This window comes from Pipra filicauda, unplaced genomic scaffold, assembly GCF_003945595.2.
Source record: "Pipra filicauda isolate LSUMZ 115617 unplaced genomic scaffold, ASM394559v2 scaffold275_size1018216_pilon, whole genome shotgun sequence".
NCBI classification, from domain to species: Eukaryota; Metazoa; Chordata; class Aves; order Passeriformes; family Pipridae; genus Pipra; species Pipra filicauda.
Window position 1 is genome coordinate 992,184 of NW_024104393.1, and position 9,626 is coordinate 1,001,809.

Genomic DNA, 9,626 nt, shown 5'->3' on the forward strand with positions numbered 1-9,626 from the left:
AGTCAGCTGTCACCCCACAGAGAACAAAGATATTCAGAGGGTATTGCAGTGGGTAAAATCAAGAGCTTTTGTACCTATTTAAACACACTGGAATTTAATTTTCAAATGAGATTAGAATAACTAATTTCCATTATTTTGCTTTAGAAAAAACACCACAAACCAAACTCCTGAGAAAGTAACTTCTGTCTGGTTTGTTGAAAAGAGGTGACCAGTGGTTTGGGCTCCAGGGGCTGCCTTGGCATTGCAGAAAGGTGGCAGAAGGTGCCTGTCAAATGACTGTCCCCTCCTCCAGGGACCATGATGCACATGGACAGAGACTCTCACCCCACAAAGTGCCAGCACTGGGCCAGTGACCATCAATCTGCTACTGCCCGGGCACCTGCTCACCAGAACATGACTGAGACCTTCCTTACTCTTTTCTCCAAAAGGAATTTCAAGAGCTGGAATGTTTTCTTATCGAGAGCAGCAACTTTCAGACAGGCAGACTCATGACTGCTGGATCAGATAAAGTAGCAGTGGAATTTATATGGTCCCCATTACAGAGCATCTGAATATGATATGTCACAACATCACGCTGCCATTGGGAAACATTTTCATCTGCACATTTTCCTGCATAAAGGGTGAAACTGAGGCAAAGAGAGAGCAGGGAGGTTGCTCAAGGTTGCCCAGGAAGTTTGGTTGAGGGAGGACATGAACATGGGCTGTCAGTGTCCTCGGCCAACACACTCCCTCTGCACAACTGAAATTGTGGGATTTTCATTGATGGTGGTGTGTAGTGAGATGTGTAAAGCACATGGAGATGTTAAATCTGATGGACAAGATGTTGCCAGAAGTCCACAAGAGGCCACACGGGCCCCTTTCATGCCCCGTAGAGAACCTGTGCTGACTCCTGTGCCACGGTGAGCAAATCATGGACACAGAACAAACCATGAATTCCAACAACAGCTCCTGGAAACTGGTGGCTGGATTATCCCCTCCTGTTCAGCCATTTGTGTTCAATGCAGTGGAGAGTTCAATACAGCCTGGAGCTGCCCCGTGTCAGCTGTGAACTGCCCAACCCCTCACACCCATCGGGAGGGTCGAGGTGAGGGGTTTCAGAAGTGCCAGTAAAGTGAGTAAAGGCACCAGAGCTGTGGGATGGGGGGGTACAGACAACCACAGTGCTTTAGCTGACAGAAAACAATGCTCCTAGAAACCAACCAGCCCTTGGCCATCACCAACCTGACCCCTTAACTTCTCTCTTACCCCACACGTTGGGATGAATTTCTACACCATCACTCGCTGGCTGGAAGTTGAGCATTTGAATCTTTGAATCATGTCCCCTTTGTAAAGAAGTGAACAATAAATCTCTCTCAGGGACTGATGTAACTCAAAGGCCCACTCTGGAGAGACACCCTGACCCAACCCAACTGCTTTGCTTTTGCTCGCCGGAATTGGAAGGTTCCCTTTGCTTTCCTCGGTGCCCCAGCCCTGCCTGCACTGCTCTCTCTGTGATTTACTGTAGATAGGTTTCCACCAGTTCCTTTTTCAGGGCGAACTGAGCACTTTCTCTTTTTGGCTGCTGCATGACCACAATAACGGCCCAGGTTGTGCTGAGGAGCAGCTGAGCCTGAGAAGAGCGAGGAACACTTTGAATTAACCCCAGCTTTGTGCTCAGACAGAGATTTTATCAGTCACCCGGCAAAAATCATTTCTGTGCAGGAGGAAGAGATAAGATAATATGAAAAAACATTAGACATGTATTTCCACTTCTTATATTCGGATGTACAGGGGTTTAAAGAGTGTCACAGGGCACTTTCTTAAGAGATATTACAAAAGATATTGCTGGTCTAATCAAAGTTTAAGAAACAGCCCTGCTCAGGTAGCAAATTGGAAGTTGATAGACAGCTCCAACTAAGTTGAAATTATTTGTATTCTAGCAAAAACATGCCAATAAGTAATTGCTTGTTTGTGGGCATACTAAGGAAAAGGGGCTATTGAATAAATATAACTGTTGCTTTTTAATGGTCAAAGTGAGAACACATGTAATATGGATTATATGATCAGATGGATGTTGTAAATCTAGAGATAAATCCGGACCCTGCAGCTATAATCTCCTGAATCCAGTTTGGAAGCTGATTGTAACCAGCCAGATTTCATAGGTTTTCATTAAAAAATGAAAAGATAAACAACCCAAATCTATTCTCTCTGTAAATAAAACAATAAAAAAAAAGCCTTTTAATTCAGCACTGAAACCAACCCCAAATCTACCTCCTGCTACAGAATCCATGAGCACATCCTTCATTTCCTCCTGTTCTCTGCACTTCTATCTACACTTCCAGTGTACTTAGTAAAACTCCATGTGTTGCAAGCCGTATACCAAGCCTGAAGTTCATGCACAGGCTGTGGAATTACAGATTGAAATTTAAATGACACATGACAGGGAATAAAAATGAAATAAAAATGGTTTTTTGACATTTTTATCTCAGTATCACACCAGAAGACAGAGAAATAGAGTACAACACTGCATTTAATGAATATAACTGAATATGCTGACTACAGGACTGCAAACAAATAAAGTCCAAGGGAAACTTCATTTCTAATGCCACAAAAGCAGTTTTGTGTCATCTGAAGTCAGTGTGACATCCTGGGGTTATTCCCAATTCAGCAAAGCACTTGAGCAAGGAAGTTACTCACGTGCTTCAAACAAAGAAGTTCAATCTGAAGTCCAAATGTTTTAAAAGAATGTCTTGTCCCTTTAAGTCAAAAGATCTCTTGGCACTGGATTTGCTCCAAGAGCATAAGGACAAAAATACAGACTTCAAATAATTGTGGAGAATCCCACAGACTTCAGATCGGGAAGAGATTTCACAAAGGCTTTTACCTGTGCTAATACCAGAAATTCCTTCTTTTCATGCAGTTCTAGGAATGTGACTATTAAAAATTTCAGTGATTAAAAATTTTACATATTTAATATGGAGATACAGAATTTAAAAATGTTGTGTTACTATGACAGTTGGAGTTTTGAATATTAAAATTTTAACGCCACTTTAAATTTGAAGTTGATTTATATTTTCAACAATTTGTCTGACTTGACCACTTTCTGGTGTTTTTTTCATAAGAGATGAAACAGGAAGGGTCCTCACCCTTTGATTTTTTTTTTTACAGACAAATATTATTTATGTGATTAAAAAAAAAAACAAAACCAAAATACCCTCCCTCCAAACTTATGAATTCTCTCTTTGTTCCAGCTGATTGTAACACTTTGGAATTAGGCGAAACCATTTGGTGTGTGCGTGCGAGACCATAGAATGAATTTTATTACAGCTACAAAACAGATTTTCAGGAGTCGCTGAGTAACTGAGAGCAGATGAAAGGGAACCAGCTGAGATCTGTGCACTGCAAATTGTTTCCCCATGATTAAACTATTCCATCCTCCGGGCTAACATCTCCCTACTTGTTTGGCAACAAGTGATAATGTTGGTGATAAAAGTCTCCTGGATGATCAGGGAAGGATGATAAGAGTTATTATTACCTTTTTGGGGGGGCGTTAGCAAACACTTTTTTGCAGATATTTTGCCAAATACAGTGAAATATGAGGGATTAAAATCGTAATAACAATAAAAAAAGAGACTAACACTGTCATATTGCAGCATTGCCAAAGGTGATGATGTGTTTCTAGATTTTTGCCTTGGGTAGAATACTGAGAGCACTCTGATAGTATTTAGAAAGTGTGTGGCTGTGCTTTGTTTTTCTGTTATTATTTCATTATGAAGCTAATTATTTTTGCTCCAATAATAATTTTTTATTATTTCAATAATAATTATAAATAATTCATGCAAATTATTTCTATGCATTACTAGTTTTCATAAACTTAAATTTACTACTCCTAGCAAAACCTGCATCTGGCTACTAAATTACAACTAATTCCTCTCCATAGTGAGAGAAAAATACTATTTATTCCCCAGGATAAAAATGAATTAATAGAATGTGTTGAACAAATTATGTTCATTGCTTTTCTTATCTGCTGCGAATTTCTTACTTGTTTTAGAGTGTTATATTTTTGACAAATAATTACAAATGTATGTCCCTAATTTTCAAAGGTGAATCAAGCCCTAAGCTGTGCATTTGTATTTTGATTAGGTCGATGGGAATTCGAAGAATTCTCTGACTTTGCAAATCAAGTCACATTTGCAGGTGCTGCCAGCCTGAATTTTGACTAGTACTCAAAAATATAGTTTGAGCTGATGTTTACAAGCATTCCTGAATAAAGGCTTAATTATCAATTCAAATGTTAGGTTTCAGCCATTCAAATTTTCAATTCAAATGTTAGGTTTCAACCATTCAAATTTACACTTTAGGCTTAATTTGTGTGTGTGTGAAAACCTCTGGAAACCTTTGAAATCACAAGTTTAAAGTACAGATAAGCCCAAAGAAAGATTTTTGAGGCATTTAAAGTCAGCTAAAGATTTAAAAAAAAAAAAATCCGCAGGAAACTGATACCAATATACAATCACTACTACAGGAATCTGAGCAGTTGGACTCTCAAATGCTGCCTGGACACAAAGACCCCCCATTATTCCAGCATCCATGTGTGAGGCACCCAGGAAGCTGCTGCCTCACCAGAGAAGGTTTATGTGCAGCCTATTCAATCCCAGAACTTTTGCTACTAAATGGTTTTCAAATACAGTTCATTTTCATGGCATGATCTTTAATGAAAAGTGCCTGCTGAGTGCAGTACAAACCATTTGGTGCCCCAGTGTCAGGGGAGGAAAAGAACAACATTCAGTAAAGCTGAAGGTTTTTATTATCACGTCGTAAATGAACAAATGGCATCTGTCAATACAAAGGAACTCATAGGGGGTATAGAAAGGAAGCTTAGTTATTACACTCAGGGTGTGCTGCTGAAGTGACAAACTGGAGTTTTATTAACATGCCAGTTATAGATCTCCTCTTCCTCCCCCACTGCCCCAACCCTTTCCTTTTACCTCCTTCAATTTGGTCCATACCAGAACTGCTGTAAAATGAGCTTTGCTCAGACAGTGCTCACCAGTTCATGCTGGAAGCTGCAATCATCACTATAAGTAATTAAAAGTGGGGGCCCCCTCATATTCAAAATAAAAACCTGGCCCCAAATTTAGCCCTTCTTTGAGGAGCGTCACCACATGGGATCAGTCTCCAGGAGCACTAATCCCATCAGAGTTTTCTATTTGGGCAATAAACATCTCTCACTGCACTGATAAATGACAAAGGTGTTTATGAGCTTCAGGAAATGTTTATACCAAATGTATCAAGCCCAGGGATGAGATTGCTCATGCCAGCAGGGAATTGGGTTGGGAGCTGCAGAGGGAACGGAAAAGGGAGCACAGGGGGTGGGAGCCTCGGCAATGATTTTTACTGGAAGGTATTAAGGCGTTTTTCTCATAAAAGGCTTTAGTGGCCTTGAGCAGGTGTGGCTGGAAGCTGGCAAAGCCAGGGAGGCACTGCCCGGGGGGAGCAGGGGAAGCCCTGGGGACCCCCCCCCTCCCTGCCTGGAGAAGGAAGTGGGGCTGGAAGTGCCCCCCCTGCACCCCACTGGGACACCGAGCCCGGCTGCAGGGTCACAGCAGGAGCGGTTCTGTGCCAGGGAAAGGGGAAAAGCTGGGGTTTGTCTGTGGAAAAATTGTACAATTAGACCTACAGTAGACTGAAAAGAGCTTAGCAGGCCAGAGTGAAATCACATTAACAACCATGCAAATACAGGACATTGGGCATTTTTCATGGAAGAAGAAAATACTAGAATCGCTTATGTGCTTTCCCAGCTTTTTCAAGTGCAGGGACCAGGTTGCATTTATGATTAGCAACCATCAGAACTGCATTTAAAGTGAGGCATGAAAGGAAGTGCCTTTCAGTTACGACTCTAAACAGCAATTTCAGTGAGACTTCCTTTATAAACTGCCCAGAATACCAAACCAAGCTGCTGCTTGCTGATGGAACTAAGTGCAAGCAGGAGTTTCATACCAGCCCAAAAGGAAAAGATTCCATTCAATGAAGATGAAGGACCAAAATAATGTAGCCAGGGGATTCAGAAGATGCAGAAGCAGGTCTAGATCAATTTACAACTCAGAGTGACCTTGCAAATTCACAGCTTACTAGTGCTTGCCAACATGTGGAAATGCTGGGGTGGTTATGCACAGCCTGGACTGGCCTGTTGGATTCCCTTCCCCCCCCAAAGCAACATGCTTTAACTCCACTTTCAAACACTAGTAGGGTGGACATGGACCCCCAGGTTTTTAGGGAACATTACAGTTCCCTCTGGGGATGATGCACAACCACCCCCGTCATGCCCCTGGCAATGAATTACGGTCCCAAGTGTTGGAGCAAACTCATCCCAAGTGGAAATTGTGCAGACACTGACAGAGATTTCTTGGGATAACACCTACTCCTTATTTTTCACCTTCACCTCCTGATTCCACCTTGCTCCAACATTATTACTGTGTCATGAAAAGAGAAGTGTATCTCTCAGATAGGCTGTGATACCGAAGAAAAGAACTCCAAAAATGTATTGTCAAAACCATCTGGAGGCTAAGCCATGCTTTGCTTGTCTGTCCAGCAGAGATATACCCTCAGCTGACAGCTCTGTGTGGCTCAGTTGGCCACAGACCCTTTTCACACCTGCAGAGAACCTGCCCCCACAACTTGTCCAGTGCCTCTTGTCATAAAAAGATTTATCAGAACCTCTGCACAAAAGCCACATTTCCTTTCACCCATGGACAAATTAAAAAGCCTCTTAAAGGCAGAATAATCTCAGGGATGTCACCTTTTGTAGGGGATGGCTTTATGTGCCCATTTCCTTCTCATGCAGACTCCTGCTTTTACAGCTTAATGACAGCAACCCCTCAGCTCCAGCGTCTGCCAAAAAGGGAAGAGAAGCAAATCAGGGCACCTGGACAGTCCTTTTCTCTCTTCATCTGAAGAGCAACATCCCTCAGACCTCTCTCACCACTCTCCCTGCTCTGAGAACACATGCTTGGCTGAGGGAATAAACCTGATACGTCTAAGTCACCAGAGCACTTCTTCAGCCCTCACTGAGCACAGGACATTTCAGAGGGTTCCCACAATATTAAAACAGGAATCTTGCTTGAGTAGTCACCATCCTACAGTAGAGTTACACTGGGTTTCTGAAAAGCAAGTTACCTGTGCATTGCCAGGGATGTGGTGACACTCTCTCAGAGAGTGGAACCTGCCTTCAGCAGAGTTTTAACTCAAAATGAACATAAAATGCTAACGGATGATATAAAGATATCCAGGCTGTGTCAGCAGCTTGTTTTTGAGTTTTATGTGGTAGGAGATGAAAAGGGATTGTGGGTCTTTGGCAGATGGAGGGCTGGGAACAAACTACAATGTCTGTTTCAGATTTAAAAAAAAACACCTTATAGTAAAATATCTTGGTTGTCCCCATGTCCTTGTGGTGGTGTCCACTGTAAGGGATTTGCTTGCTGGGGGAGATCTTACAGTAAGAGTGGCTGTTGATATAAAAGAGAATGTTTGGGGAAGGCAACTTTTAAATTAATGATTTACACTGGAAACATGATTGTGGTCTAATGTGTGAAGAAAACCACCCCTGAGATCCTGGGATTTAGACATCTCTGAACCTGTTCATGTTTCAGAGCTTTCCTGAACCAGGGCCTTCAAGGATTTGTCTTCACCTACATGAAGGTGTCGCTTTAGACCCAGCAGTGGGGATTTGACAGTGAGATAACTAAGTGGAGACAAGGGCTTTGGTGTTTGGGGAGGTCAGCAGTGGCCTCACCTCCCCACCAAGCTCTGGGTCTCCTCTGGGGCTCTACTGGAAAATAAAGTGTGAGCCAGGAAGACACAGCCTGAGGTATTTTCTGTGCTGGCGTTAGAGGAGGTAGGATAGCACCTAATTAGAGGTTCCCTAAGAACTAGATCACATCAGCTGACACATTCCTGCAGTCTGGAAATACAAATGTCCTTCTCTGATATCCAGCTCTTTTCATGAAATGCATCACAGTCTTTGAGACTTCTGCCTCCCCATCAAACTCAGGTCAGACCAGGCAACAAACTCTAGAGTTGCTCGAGGAGAAATGTCTACAGAGAGAGCCAGACACCACGTTATCACACAGGTCTCCTTTCCTGAATAAATCGGGACAAAATGCTCTAAAGTTAAAATTCATAATTTATAAAGACTTCCTTTATATCATCATACTTTATAACACAACTAGAGACTGTGAATACTAATACTGACTATCCCTGTAGGTACCACAACGTGACCAAAGTGCTTCTTTCACCTGGTTGTTCTGACCTGACTGTACAGTGGTTTGAGATGGTTAATGAGTTAATTATTGTGAATGAGATACCAGTCACGTAAAACTTTCCTATTTTCTCTCTTAATGGAGATTTATACATAACATGCCAAAGCTCCTTTTGTAGCTGATACGCATGTGACACAGTCACATGAGCAGTTTAAGCACAAAACTCTCCCCCCCCAAATTGTCATGTACAAACAAAGGAAAAATCCATTCAGCTGAGAAGGGGGAAAAGCTTCAGCTGAGGGGTTTGGGGTTTTATATTTTAATAAGAAAGTAATTTTTTGAATCACGTGAGGAAAGAGGTTGTTGGGAAAGAAATTCCAGACAAAAGTCATCCTTATTTAAGGACCCTAAAATAAATAGGGTGAGATCATCCGAAGAAGTTATTAACACATAAACTCTGCTGAGCACAAGCATTGTGACCCACGGTCATCTTTAGTGCACTATAGTGACTACAAAAGGGATATAAAATGTATGGAACTTTTTCCCCCTTTTAGCTCATGCAGTGGTAAATTGTCTCGTCCTGCTGATACATTGCTGTTTGTCATGAGTGATCTAGAAATGAAAGGAACAAACACAAAACAAATCACTGAAACATTTCACACCTCATCATCAAACCCATGTTCAGAACTCTTTTGTTGTGCTCTACCAATAATCATGAGGGGAGAATCAGCCCATATATTTTTTATTAGAGGCACTAAAAGTTCTGCTTTCACTGGATAAATCTATAGATTTTTGAAGTCAGTAATATTTTTTTTTTAAGAAACAAAACCAATGCAGATATATTGCCACTTGACATCTTTTCTAACAGCTTCACAAACTGTTCTAAGTGAGGGAAAACACTCCTGTGGAACAAGTATAACTAGACCTTTCTTATCTTTTTTTTTTCTTTTTTTACACAAGAAAATTGAAGCACTGAGACAATTTCTGTACATTTTCCAGCACAACTAACAGTACACCGGGAATTCTTCCTCTACTCTCTGCATCTGATAATTAGTTTTTTTCACTGTCTGTTTAATGTACTTCTCTTTTGCCATTCAGTGGCAGCACTTTTGGCTTTCTGGGACAGGCTCATATTTAGACCAGGATCAGATAAGCCCCAGGCTACTTACTGCAGTCTAGGAGCCAGACCGACCGCATTTAAAATAAGAATTTTCCACGTTGTTACTATTTAAATTCCGAATCAGAGAAATGAGTTTGCCCAAACCTCTGCAAAAGCCTGTTGGCATTGCATTAAAATTGTCAGCAGTTGAAATTATCCCACCAGGGATGAGGCCAGGCAGCCAGTTCCCCCAGCACAGTCACTGGCAGCACTGCCAAGGTGCCTTTTGA